Source organism: Peromyscus leucopus, chromosome 14 (assembly GCF_004664715.2).
Source record: "Peromyscus leucopus breed LL Stock chromosome 14, UCI_PerLeu_2.1, whole genome shotgun sequence".
Taxonomy (NCBI): Eukaryota; Metazoa; Chordata; class Mammalia; order Rodentia; family Cricetidae; genus Peromyscus; species Peromyscus leucopus.
In genome coordinates, this window is record NC_051075.1 from 61,492,426 (window position 1) to 61,508,041 (window position 15,616).

Consider the following 15,616-nt stretch of genomic DNA (forward strand, 5'->3'; position numbering starts at 1 on the left):
AATGAAAGAAGTTGGTCACCTGCAAAATATTCATCACCACTATTGCATTCTTGAGTATCTTTTACCATGCCTTCCATTATATTTTAGCTTATAGTGTTCACACCTGGGAAAGACTGTGGATGATTTTCCCCTAGTTTCTTGCAAAGAATTTTCTAGTACTCTGAAAACTACGTACTGGGAAGGAAGCTTCCTGGTCAGCACCAATTTGACTTCTCCATGTCTTATAATCTAAGTGGTCAGTATGTTGAATATTTCATCATATACATGCACTCTGAATTTTCCTTATCCATTCATGAGTCAAGAAACATGCAAAACACAAAGGAAAGTGTGCGTGGATTTAAAACATTAATTCCAAAGTAACCAAAGATTGGTAAATCTGGAAAACACATAATAACAAGTTAAAACCATATGACTTAAAGATAAGATGTATGTATGTTAAAAATGTTAATCTTTTATGGTACGACTAGAAGGCAGTAATATTTTTGAAAATCGTGGCAGAGAAAGGAAACTGGGCCTTCTGACCCAGTGTCTTGGCATCTCAGATAGATTTAAGTTTAGCAATAAATCATTTCAATTTTAGTTTATACCAGTTTAAAATAGAGAAATATTAGTCAGTAACTGTATTATAAATATATATATATATATATACACACACATACATATATATATAAACAAATACACATTTCATTTATTGGCATTTAAATATCAACACAGATATAAATAACATATGCATCTCATTTGTTACATATTAGTATGAATCTTCACATATATGTATGTAAAACACAGATAGACATTTAGAAAGCAAAGATACACTGTTAATTCCAAGAACCATAAAAAAATTAAAAAGTATATAAATGGGTGACTAAAGTGAGTCAATTATTTTTTTTAAATCTATTTAAATATTAAAACACATCTGGCAGTTAATTTGGTACTTTCCCTTTGTATGTTTTTGTAGCTGACTATCCAGATCTCATAGCCCTTAAAATGGAAAAACAAAGTTAAGTTCCCATGAATGTAAATGCGTGTGGGGAGTTATCATAACACTTTATCTTCCAGGCTGAGCAATTTGACCGTGCTAGCACTGTTCTGTGGGCTTGGCTTGTTTGCAAGAACAAAACAAGATCTTCATGTCACTTCAGCTGTGTTTCCAAGCTTACAACTGGCAGGATACTCTGGTATTTAGTACAAGTATTGCTTTCCATAGTCTGTCCAGGATCATGGCTTTAAATGTCTTAGACAAATTAATCATAACACATTTATTCTCCATACCACTAGCAAGTTCCTTAAGATGAGGTGACCTGGCATTTGACCTTTAGGTAAAGGAATGTGCTTACTGTCCCTTTGGTTATCAGGCATCCACACATTTGCACATTACTGCTGGATGATTCTTTTCAGGTATCAACATTAACAATGGTGAAAGAGACTAGGAAACTACAATTAAAACTTTTGGTTATTTTGCAAACAAAACATGTAAATAAGTAAATTTATATTATCACAATAAAAATTACTGCCACGTCGTATTTTTATTTATTTATTTATTTTTTTGGTTTTTCAAGACAGGATTTCTCTGTATAGCTTTGGTGCCTTTCCTGGAAATCACTCTGTAGCCCAGCCTGGCCTCAAATTCACAGAGATCCTCCTGCCTCTGCCTTTTGAGTGCTAGGATTAAAAGCATGCACCACCACTGCCCGGCTGTTTTGCTAAACTATTTTAAATAATTTAATAAAATAATAATAAAATAATAAATTTTAAATAATTTAAGTAATTTTTAAAACATATTTCAAAGTTTTGCTAAATTATTTTTCCTATGTTAACCTGTATGACATAAAAAATAAAACTTACACTTGAACTGATTCTTGTCAAGATAGTTAATAGCCATCAGCTCAAAGTATATGCTAATTTTATTTTAAAATTGGTTTTGCTGCTTTTGATAAAATGTCAAAAATATTAAAAGAAAAGTTGTATACTAAGACTTTTGGCAATAAGTTGGCTATACAAAAATTATTAAATAATATTTTTTTTCTGTTATATAACCATAATATTCCTGAACTTTTACACACACACACACACACCAACAACAACAACAACAACTAAACCATAGATAGAATTTGATTTAAGAATTCTTTCCACCAATATTAGAATGATACCTAGTGTTAGGTTGTTTAATAGCTTAGAAATCATGACATCTCTGGTACTGGCACCAGACTATTAATTTTAACAAGGACAAAGGTGAAACATTTAAAGTAGATGTGATAGATACAGACCCAAACTCCATCAGGCATACTCAAGCACAATTCAGCTTTGCTAAATGAAGGGTAGAATCATTCTCCAATAATCTGCATGTTAAAGCTAACGGTGATGAATGAACATTTCAAAGTACATTTTAATAGCATATATACTTTTCAAGCAGTTAAGAAGATAATTGAAATAACAATGATAGGAAGCTGTTATTGAATCTGAGCAATACCTGGCCCTAGGTCAGCTCCAAATGATATCATTTTTATCATCTTCACCAGAATAAGTAGTCTCCAGGAAAACACTGCTATAGTCCACATACATACATGGGTTATGGTAGAGTCATGTTATGTATAAGATACTATGAACATTAGTAGGATTCAAATATGTCTTTCTCTGGAATTCATACCAACATTCTTTCTGCCAACTACAAAAATCTTCATGAATCCTAAACATGAGGAAAGGGGAAAATGTGGCTAATAACTAGGCTGAGTTATATTTTTGAAGTTAGCCCCCTTGAGTTAGATGAGGATGACAAAAAGGAAATGTCTATAAATGATGCACACACAGGCTTAAGGCAAAGTACAGCAGAAGAAAGGACTGAAGTATGTCCTCCATGGATTAACCATCTTATCTGTCAGGAGAAGACATGAACAGTTGTTTAACCTGGACACAATTAACAAATAATCCATCACAGTAATATTGAAATCAGTGTTCTTTAACTCTCAGATGATTTTGTGTAGATGTTCCCTCAACATTTTCTATATTATATTTTGACATTAGTAGAGATAAATGTTAAATAATAGTAGACTAACTATGGGGTGACCTGTGAGGTATCTTACTCCCAGTGGTGATATTGTAGTAGATAACCAAATGTGACCAATGTGACCAGTATCTTAGAAGGACAGAATATACTTGTGAAAATGGGACTTAAATTGTGTTGTAATATACAGTGAAATCTACAAAAGTCTAATCTATTCAGAGATTGCTCAAATTACTTAAATTTAGTTCAGAATTTTCCACTGTTCATCAGGTTTTTGGTAGTGTCTTGATAGGATAGAATAAAAAAAGCATACCTCTCCTTGGGAAAATTGCAGTGTTATGAAAACATGAATATGTCAGAGATTGTAAGTTAGCTTTGAGTGAGCAGTGATAACCTTTGAAGTACATATTTGCAAAATTCAAAACATGTGTGGGCAGTGGCTTGTGAGAATACTCCTCTGAATTTCAGTCCAGCATAACTGAGCTTTGCTGTCAGTAATTGAGAGAAATTAAAAGGTAAGATTTCAGCTTACTGGAAATAAGTCACAAACTGGCTTTGCATGTCTCTATTTTGGTCTGGCACGCACATTTACTGGAAGACCTAATAGTAACCTCTGAATAAATTCAGAATGAGGAAATGAAGTGATATTATTTCCATTTCAGATCTTGCCTTAAATGGCATGATAATGACAACCTGGTGATGCTATGAGTATGTGAGTATGTGTAGGGATGTAATGAATCTGCTTGGATTTGAAGGATGTGTTTCTGTGTTTCAGAATACCTTGGGATAAAATTATGTCTACACTTGGAGGTAGCAAATATTAAAAAAATACTTTGAAGCATATGTATCATTTCAAAATTATTAAAATTAATTTTACTGTTTTCAGTTTTGATGACTGAATTCAGGTAACTAGGTCTTCATGGCACATAAACAGGTGATAATAGAGTGGTAGCCAATGGGTCTTTGATCAGAGCAGTCACATAGGACTACATAAAGGAACCAAGTGTGGGAAACATTTACCCCTACAGAAAATTATTTGCCTGATTCCATGGTTGTATTTGAGCATGTCTGCAATATCTGTCTACAATCGCTCCCCTTCACAAATCCAAACGACTGGATTATCAGACTTGGATTCAATTTCTTTAGACCTTGTATCCACCCCTCTGAAACATGACCTCAGTCACTCTTCCCAGAGACACTTTGGGCATCTTTATATAAGTTTTTCCCTTTTTTCAGGTTCTCAAATAAACATAATCATCCATGTATGTTATACCCATCATCTCTATTGAAAAGTGTGAAAATGACTCTGTTGGTTTAACTCCATTGTTGTTTTAACTTGGAAATATCTACATTTATTGGTGTTATAAAAGTCTTTTGGAGGGAGGTGAAGGTGTTAATAGCCTCATGTCAGACTTATGCTATCAAGACACCTTATGCATTCTTTTCATTTCTTTCTTTCTTTATTTATTTCTTTCTCTTTTTTTCGATTTTCAAGATAGGGTTTCTCTGTGTAGCTTTGTGCCTTTCCTGGAAATCACTCTGTAGTCCAGGCTGGCTTCAAACTCACAGAGATCTGCCTGGCTCTGCCTCCCGAGTGCTAGGATTAAAAGTATGTGCCACCACTGCCCGGTGCATTCTTTTCATTTCTTTAGAGAAGAAAATGTATATTTTATTTTAAAGTTTCATTCAATTAGAGTTTGGTTAATGATTAGCAAACTAATGTAAATTATTCTAAAAATAGAAAAATGTAGACTTATAATAAGTCAAATGCTAATTGGTTTGAATTCCGAATCTTTAAATTTAATTATGCCATGTTCCTTCCCATAATTGAATAGCAAATATATTTTCTTTGCAATGCTTGCCATGTTATGCATTCTGTCTTAGTCAATAAGAAAAAATATGAAAGAAAAGAAAAACTTACGTTTTTTAAAATATAGTACTCACTAATGTGAAACATTTAACAGACCACAAGATCTTTAGAAACATGGGGTGAGGGGTTATATGCACATTCTTGTTTATTTTAACAACAGACATAGAAAATGGAGTCTAAACACAGCCTGAGTAAAATTATCTTGGATTTAGAACAAGAAGACAACCAGAGATGAATGATGAAGATGCTGGCAGCTGAGGGAAGGAGGGAAATATAAAGGAGTGATTGAGATAAAGTAATGTTCTCAATATAGTGAGAAGAATATGATACACTTTGTCTCTTCAATGCAAGTACAACAGGAAAGGAGCTAGAGCTGGATGTCAACATCCCTTTTCCCTGTCTGTTTGCTGAAGGGATGCAAAGCTGCTACCTGAGTGTGGTAGCTAGCTTCAGCTGTCAACTTGACACAAATCTAGAATCCCTTTAAAAGAAGATAACTCAGCTGAAGAACTTCACAGATCAGATTGGACTGTAGCCAAGTAAGGGTGACATTTTCCTATTTAATTGTTGATGTAAGAGGGTCTAGCCTTCCCTGGGTGGCACTATGCCTAGATTGGGCTTTGGCTTTAATATAATGGTAGCTGAGCAACCCAGGGTAAGCCAACCAGCAAGTACTGTCCATCTTTGGTCTCTGTTTCACTTCCTTCCTCTAGATTCCTTTCTTGAGTTCCGGTCATGGCTGCCCTTGATGATGGACTATAACCTGCAATCTAAATTAAACTCTGTCTTACCATAAGTTGATTTTGGTAATTATTTTCTTTTCACAGCAACAAGAAGAAGAATAGAACAAAGGAGAAGTTACTGGATCTTAATAATAATTAGTTTAACCTTTAACCGAGGTAAGTGTTGCCCATGTGACCTAGAACTCAGAAAATGTCTAAGACAGGGAAGAACTAACTACTTATGCTTTAATTTTGTAACTAATATAAACTAATCAACTTGATTATCCTTTATCCTATAATCAGTTACATGCAAACTGTGGATCTTTATCATTTTTCTTGAAAAAAAAATAGTGCTGATTTTATTCTTATAGCAATGAAAGTCTTATATTTGAAAGTGAGTTCAACCATCTTGGAGACCTTTCTACTATAGTACTTGATGTTTTGGACTCTGTTTCCTTTATAAAATGCTGTTGTGGTGGTTGTTTCTTCTTCTTCTTCTTCTTCTTCTTCTTCTTCTTCTTCTTCTTCTTCTTCTTCTTCTTCTTCTTCCTCCTCCTCCTCCTCCTCCTCCTCCTCCTCCTCCTCTTCTCTCCTCCTCCTCCTCCTTCTTCTTCTTCTAATTTCACATGTGTGCAGTATTAATTGGCACTGGTTTACTTTTCTGTCTGGCAGGGGTATTGCCAACCATTGATCATCTTAGTTGTCTCAGAAAGATGACAATTTGTTATTCATATGCCTCGAAGGATGCCTGAGAAGTAAATACTTGCAGAGGACCATTTTATTCCCTGTGTTCCTTCATATCATCCCACATAAATTAACATTTTAGAAATGAAATGATAAGAAGCTATATTAATCATATTTCTCTAGAGTAGCAGAACATATGGAATGAATATACACCTCTCTCTCTCTCTCTCTCTCTCTCTCTCTCTCTCTCTCTCTCTCTCTCTCCACACACACACACACACACACACACACAAACACACAGGCTTTCTTACACTGACATATAGGCTGAAGTCCAGCTAATCCAATAATGGCAAGCTGTGAATGGAAAGTCTAAGAATCCAGTAATTGCTCAGTCCACAGAGCTTGATGTCTCAGCTGGTCTTTAGCTTACACTGGAATCCTGAAGAAGTAAGCTCTAATGTCAGAGAAGGAATGGTTGTGCTTGCAAGGTGAAGGCAAGCAGGCAAAGAGCAAAAGCTTCCTCCTTCTATGTTCTTATATAGATTTCCAGCAGAAGGTATGGCCCAGTTTAAAGGTGTGTCTTCCTGCCTCAAGATCTGAATCAGATGTGTGTCTTCCTATCCAAAGGTCTGTACTAAAAGTGCAGGTTCACCCACTAAAAAACATGCAAAAAAAAAAAAAAAAAAAAAAAAAAAAAACTCTCACAATTGTGCCCTCCATTTAGGGATTACAGTTCATTCCAGATGTAGTCAAGCTGGCAACCAATAATAGCCATCACAGAGACTTTATCACAAGAATACAATAATGTTTTAATGAATTCTATATAAAAACAATATGTGTTTAAAAATTAACATAGTATGATACCATATGGGAAAAATGGGGACAGTAAACAACTTTATAAATATCTGATACAAATATGTAAAATGTGTTCATCCCTTCAACTTCTACAAAATTTATGTTTGTGAAGTAGAAAATTATCTCCCTTCTTTTCTTAATAATCAAGTAAAGAGTATCAAAATAACAAGGAAAATAACTGTCTTAAAACAGTTACTGTAGACAACTTTCTAAACAATCTTATTTAATAAAAAAACACAGAGACAAATACAGGGGTGCAAGCCATAGAGATGAGAGCAATAGCCACCAACTAACCTTAGCTCACCTCATCGTCATAGCTTCCCAAGAAAACCTCTTCCTGTCTAACCTGTGCCTTTATTGCCTTCCTGATCTGTCTTCTCATTGTCTCTAAGCCCACATCACTTCCTCATCACTGCCTGTCTATACAGACCTCCAGGTCACTATGGTTGGTACTGAGATTAAAGGCAAGCATCACCATGCTTGGCTGTGTCCTTGAACACACAGAGACTCTGCCTGCCATGTGATTGGATTAAGGGCATATGCTACCGCTGGCTGACTTCTGTTTATGACTTACTATGACCTCTGATCTCCAGGCAAACTTTATTTATTAACATACAAATAAAATATCACATTTCAGCACAAATAAAATATCATCACAAGTTATCTTCAAAAGAACAACTTCTATGAAACCAAAAATATTTTGCTTAGAAACAAAAGAAGGCATAGGAGTACCTTCTTAAGGCTAGACATTTCCCTGGAAGAAGGAATATGAGTTACTTCCTTGTTCTCACATGAAAAACAGATTTCTCAAAAAAAAAAAAAAATTGTAGAAGTGTTTATAACCTTTTCCCCTTTAAAACTGTCGTCTTTGCCTTGAACTTACCCATTCACTTCTGTGGAAATTTTAAGATCCATTAGAGATCATCAAATATTGTCAGCACTTAGCAGCAATTAAAGAATGAAATTATCTCTATGGATTATCTCAGTACACAAAGCAAAAAGGTCCATTAGAAAATGGTTCAGAAGCAACAGATCTGTAACAATCCCCTTTAGACTTCTGAGGTAGAGTCCAGGTCACAACCAGTATTTCTTTATCCTATGCACCAAAGTGCTAATTGACTGACATGAATAGGGTCAGTATCAATTCTCTATTTCAGATCACTCCATTGATCAGAAAAAGATGATTTTATTACTTAAGAATTGAAGAGAAAGTGTCGGGCAGTGGTGGCGCACACCTTTAATCCTACCACTCAGGAGGCAGAGCCAGGCAGATCTCTGTGAGTTCGAGGCCAGCCTGGACTACCAAGTGAGTTCCAGGAAAAGGCACAAAGCTACACAGAAAAACCCTGTCTCGAAAAACCAAACAAAAAAAAAAAAAATGAAGAGAATGCATTAACAGTATTACACCAAAGAAGTCAAGTATAGATATTTATAGAGTTGTAACATCTCTATTAGAATAATTTAATGAGAGATTTTCAGAATGAGGATTTGAATAGAATCAGCCAATATTTATACATGATGGACACAGCAAAGTAAGATCCATGAAAAGGTGTTATATAAATAGTCATTTGGCCATGAACCACTCTGTCTTGGATGGATACTGCCTGTCCAAATGGGAATACACCGTCACTAGGATAGTAGGTAAACAGTATATTATTAAGATTAAACTCACCTTGGGGAAATATTTTGAACATGCAATAAAATCATTGTTCTAAGAAGGGATTTTTAGTCTTGTCTTTATCAATAAATATTTGGAAAGTCACTTTTAAACTTCTATTTCTATCAACTGTTTTATGTATGGGATGACAAATTAAGAATTAGATTGAAAGTAATTTTGCTTCTTAACCTAAAGTCTAAAAATTATTATGATAAACAGAGTTATCTACTAGCAGGTTTAGAGGTCACTGAGATGACCACCTTCCTCACAATCAACTGGTTGTAAAACCAGGAATTAAGCAACAGGAATCTGCATCCAGAGAATGGTATCTTGTAGCTGGAGTTTCTTTCCAGTCCCACCTGGGCCCGCATCCACTCAGACTCAAGTAAATACACAGAGACTTATATACTTATAAACTGTATGGCTATTGCAAGGTTCATGCTATCTAGTTCTTATATATTAAAGTAACCCATTTCTATTAATCTCTAAGTTGCCCTGTGGCTTGTGGCTTACCAGTACTTTGACATCTTGCTTTCTCTGTGTCTGGCTGGCAACTCCTGACTCTGCCTTCCTGTTCCCAGACTTCTCCTCTCTGCTTGTCCCACTTATACTATACTTCCTGCCTGGCTACTGGCCAAACAGCATTTATCAACCAAATCAGAGCAAAACATTCACAGCATACAGAGTGAAATCCACAGCAGTATCTGGTCTGATGAGATATCTCATCAGGTAAGTGTGCTTGGTAGTAAACTGAATAAACTGAGTTCAACCAATGGGATCCACAAAGTGGGAAGAGGACTCTTAAAATTGCTCTCTGGCCTCCATATAATCTTATATTGCACATGTGTGCCACACACATAAAATAAACAACTAAAATATCTTTACAAATAACAATGGAATCTGAGGATTAGACCACGACATTCTGTTCTATTTAGAATCTCATTAATAAAGAACTATCTAAAACTAAAGAAATTACTATCTAGCTGGTAATATTCAAATGAAAGGAAAAGGGCATTTTACTGACATTATCCATAAGAATGAATATAATTAACTCAAGTGGAAAATTCCTTTCAAGAAAAAAAAAATGGCTGCTGTAGAGAATTTTAAAGAATATAAGGCTTGCCTGAAATATAGGTTAGCACAATATCCTTTTTGGCCACAGTCTACCCTAATCATCTTAGAGTGGTCCATTTATCTTTGTAATCAATTCTGATAGCTAATGCTGATTGTCAAATTAATGAGTTCTGTCATCACTTAGGAACCAAAGTTCTAAGAATGTTTTAGACAGTTCTGGATTGGGTGATGTGGCACAAATTCTAATTGGTCTTAATAATAAAAACCCAGAGTCAGATACCAGGTTTGAAGCTGAAAACCAGAGAAGCAGAACAGTCAGCCAGTGGAGGGACTTCTTACCTCCACCAAATCCTCAGATCAAAAGGGGCAAGCAGTGGGCCATGGTGGCACATGCCTTTAATCCTAGCACTTGGGAGGCAGAGCCAGGCAGATCTCTGTGAGTTTGAGGCCAGCCTCGTCGACAGAGTAAGATCCAGAACATGCACCAAAAGTACACAGAGAAACCCTGTCTTGAAATAATAAAATAAAATAAAATAAAATAAAATAAAATAAAATAAAATAAAAAGGGGCAAACTCCTATCTCAGCCCTGCCTTATTACATCCTCTCTCTGCCCAACTCATCACTTCTTGTTTCCTCCTCCCAAGTGCTGAGATTAAAAGTGTGTGCCACCACTGCCTGGTCTCTAGGGGCTAGCTCCACACTGATCTCCAGGTAAGCTTTATTTGTTAGATCACAAACAAAATATCACCACAGGGTTGAATCTAGAAGCAAGACCCACTGTAATTGTGGGCAGCACTATTTCATGCACCAGGGTCCTCCTCTGAATTAAAAGGAGATAGTGAGGTGAACATGGATAGCCTATATTTCTCTGATTTCTAATTGAGGACAGGGTCCAACCAGTATGGTAGAGAAAAGAGAATGATTGAGGTCTTCAAAAGTCAGTTTGTCTTGTCTGTTCTTGCTATAACAGACATGAGACATTAACCCTTAGACTATTCTTGCTGATTTCTGTAAAAAGTATTGATACTCAAGTTGTGTGAGAGAAAAATAATCATAAATGCACCATCCCATCTTTCAGATCACTGTCAGAGTAGACATTACATGAAATGAATGTATTTCCTGAAATCTTTCAATATCCTGATAGACTCAAAAGCAGAAGGCATTGATTTGACAGCAAGGAAAATGAAAGAGGCATCTGCAGAACTCAATACCTTTGAACACTGGCAATCACTCCAGCATTTATCTCTTTCTTGACACAGTCCTTTCAGATGAGTCTGTGTTAATGGAGATATTGGCAAATAGAAAAACTCTGTAAAGGAATCAGCTGTAAAAGTTCCAAAACAGTGAGGCAGGGAAAGAATAATGCAATGCCTTGTAAAGGGAAATCTATTCTTTGTCAGATAAAACCAAGCAAATGAACTAATCAATTGCAAACAGCAGTTACTGTGTATGAATAATGCATATGAGGAACCTATGAAGTGGAGAATGGGAATATTTTATACATAGCCCATCACTAAAGTCTTGAGAAAGTAGAAGAAAAGGTATAAATAAAAAATGAATACATAAAGAGTGGAATTTTTGAATTGCTCCAGTTAGTAATTTGAGCTCCACCCCCCCTTTTGAAGAGAATGCCACATAGCCCAGTTTCAACTCCTAAGCCTCCTATATCCACCTCTTAACTATTGATATTATAGGTGTCTTCCACTACACATGGGTAATAAAATGAGATTTATTTTTAATCACTGGAAAACATGAAATTATTGTCTTGAGTTCTCTATGTTAAATATATGATGATAATGAACTTTCTAGAGACCTAACAGTAAGCATAGTTATATCATGTTAAATCACTAGAGGTCCACAAAATACTGTATGCATGTCAGCTTCCCACTGCTTCTGCAACTGACTGCCAAAAATTAGTGGCTTAAAACCATATAATTTATTATCTTTAATTCTTGAATCTTGAATTCTGAAACACTACTTGAAGAATTAAGACTAGGTGCAATGTTCCTGTCTAAAACTCTAACTGAAAATCTTTTCTCTTTTCAGAGACTTTTAGAGGTGGCCTTATTCCTCAGTTAATGATTCTATGTTTGACCTTGGGAACCATGGGTTGTTCTGGGTTTCTGCATTTCTACTTTCTTAAAAGAATATTTGTTATTGCATTGTCTTCAACAGGATCATGTAGTATAATCTTCATATTTTAAAGTCCTTAATACATTCACCTCAGTATGTTCCATTTTGCCTTGTAAGCTAACATATTTACAGGTTTCAGAGATTAGCTTTTAGGTATCTTTGTGTGGACAGTATTCTGCTCTACCGTGAACTCCAATGTGAAATAATTAAATGTTCATGAAACACAAGTATTACCATATTATCTTACTCCTTTTTCTGTTGCTATAATAAATTATCTGACACTTGGTAATACATAAAGGACAGGAATGTGTTTTTCACAGTTCCGCAGACAGGGAAATTTAATATCCAAGTTTCAGGACTGTCAGCTATCTGTGTGATCCTGTTTTCTAGTTCCTTGATATTATAGGCATTATAAGGGAGGGAATTAGCAACTTCATAAACAGAGCGGTAGAAATTGATGTTTCACAGATCTATTTTTATTTGTTTAATGATGAATCATTTACTCAGGGAAGAATCTTCATGACCTATATTCCTCATCGAAGAGCCCACTCACACATGCTATCACACTAGAGTTTAAATTTCCAAAGGATAAGTTTTAGGAAACATATTCAGACTATAATGCATACATGGGATACTAGTGATACTTTAGAACTCAAACTCTAGGCCTCAGTAGGAAGTAATTGTACATAATATCCTTCATATTACAGATAACAAGAAAAATGATATTTCTTTTATACTTAAATACTAATTATATCTGTGTAAAGAAAATTTTACTTGTGACAATACAACCCAGTGCTTCTCAATATTGTTTCTGCATAGGGTCTACATTTCCATTTTTCTGAAAGAGAAGGCTAATTCTAAAATAGTATGATTGGTGCAAAGAAACATAATGTTACCTCTTAAGAAGTTTCAACTTGACAAATTTTATTTGACATTAGTACATCAAGAACATTTAATACAGGTTTGTTTTTCAAAAAAAAAAAATTTTCATCAAGTACATTGGAATCTGAGACAATGTAAGAAATGAGAATGTCTCCATATTCTGTGAAGAGAGACTTGTTGGATGAGAAGTGGCAGCTACACTTTCCTGTGGGTCTTAAGATAAGATATAAAATCCAGTATGGAATTGTGCTGGTCTAGAAAAGTAGCGGTAGATTTTTTTACAGTGTCCAAGAGCTTACTCTCTCTCTAGAGACAGCTTGGAGTTCAGTACCAGGCCAGCAAATAGAGACTTTTGCAGGCAATCACAACTAGACCCAATGTAGATATCAATGCATTTTGTGGAGCCCATTCTTAGTGCATATACCTAGATTTCAGATCCTGCCCCTGTGGCTCAAGGAATACCCAAGAAGAGGAGGTGAAAAATTTTAAGAGCCAGAATACAAGAAAATTTGTGATGAAAAAGTCTCTCCTAGATATGGTGATATGTTGTTTGTAATCTAGGAAATAAAATTTGACTGAAGATCAGAGGACAGAACTAGCCACAGAGTTAGCCATAGAGGCCAAGCAGTGGTGGCACACACCTTCAATTCCTGCGCTTGGAATCATACACTTTTAATCCTAACACTAGGAAGGCTGAGACAGGAAATGATATGGCTGGGAAGGGAAAGGAATATAAGGAGGGAGGAGACAGGAACTCATGCTCTTTCAGGCTATGGAGTTGGTGAGGTAAGAGTCATGGCTGTGGCTTGCTCTGCTTCTCTGATCTTTCAGCTTTCACCCTGATATTTGACTCTGGGTTCTTATTAAGATGATTTAGGATTCATGCAACACCTAGAAATGGCTGCATAAACAAGAAAAGAAAAAAGATGTGATATTAATGGTTATAGAAGTGAGTATCTTTCTCAGTGTCCTACCCCTAGAAAGAGAACTACAAGAAACTAATGACTACTGAAATAAGGATAATTAGCCTCTTTCAACACTGAGGCACCTGATGGATGGCCAGTGAAGAGTGGTCAACTGTGAAACAACCATATACATAAACAACAAAACAAATTCAGTAGATTATATTTATACACTTGTACATATATATATATGTGTGTGTGTGTGTGTGTGTGTGAGAGAGAGAGAGAGAGAGAGAGAGAGAGAGAGAGAGAGAGAGAGAGAGAGAGAGAGAGAGAGAGAGAGAGAGAGAATGTAATCAGTTTGAGAATGCAGGGATCATGGGAAGGGTTGGAGGGAGGTATGTGGGAGAAGATAGAAGGAGGAAAGGGATATAATTCTATCAATTAAAACTGCACATTAGAAAGGAAATGAGAAAGTATATTTTCCATATGTATTTCTAATTGTTCCTTGGTGGGCTTCTACGAATAATTTTGACTAAATTATCAAGAATTGTATTTGGAAAACAGTAATAAATTTAGAACCCTTGAAACATAAAATAAACAAGTTTCAGACAAGTTGTGGATCTTACTTTCTATGGTAGGATGGACAGAGGAGAAAAGGGTCATTCTGATTATCAGCATTATACTTTGTCCTCTTGTCCTCTAGTGAAAATTGCAACATGTTTTTATGAGGAAAAAACTATTTTCCTCTATTTTATCAGTTAAACTATATTTTTATGAGTTCCAAAGGACAACTGCCGAGACTCATGCCTATAAACTTTAGGACTAAAGTTTTGCTTTGTCTGCTCTGGGAATGTCGGTACATTGGTTTATCTGGAGTGTGAGGAAAATTATATGATACAAATGTTGTATTTATTTTCCATTAGGACAATGCACGGCAGTACTTACTAGTCTAACAAGTTTAATTCAGTGTGCTTGTGTCCTGGAAAGTTTTATTTTATGTTTTCAGATTTTTTTTTTTACAGCTTAGCAGCTTGCACTGTATGAATTTCCCATAAATATAGTAGAAAGAAAGCAATAACCTTGATGTTTGGAAGAAATACTTCATAAAACAAAAAGTAGACGAGTATTTGTTCAGGATCAGGACATCTTTTTTCTGTCACATGCATTTATCATATATATATCAAGAGATTCCTACTGCATTGTTGACAATTCAAATCTTAAAGATAAAAGCTAAAATATTTCTTTGAATATATGAATTACTCATATTCCCTTACTTTACATCTTTACTATAAGAAGGGCTAAGAGAATGATTCTGCCTTTGTATTTTAATGGCTATACTGGTGTGTGTGTGTGTGTGTGTGTGTGTGTGTGTGTGTGTGTGTGTGTGTGTATTTATTTGTGCATGTGCATGTGCACAATGCTGAACATAAACCCAGTAGGAAATTTACGTTGAATAAATCATAGAAGAGTCATCTTGAAAGTGCTAATTTTTGTTTGTTGGTTTGTTTTTGGGTTTTCAAGACTGTGCTTCTCTATGTAGCCCTGGGTGTCTTGAAATTCACTCTGTAAACCAAACTGTTCTTTATCTCCAATATTCAGTGATTTTCTTGCTTCTCTCCTTTGCATATTTTTTACTTGTACAATTGTGACATGAGAGGACAAATCACTGATGGTATTGTGATGGTTAAAGCTCTTAATGGGCAGCCTCCTGCTAAACCACTTGAGTGCTGGGGTTATGGATGTGTACCACCACACCGAGAGTGCAGTACTTTTCTATTGAAAATAGATATTTTTCATACTCTATCTCCTGTTAATACTTTCCACCCACCCAATTC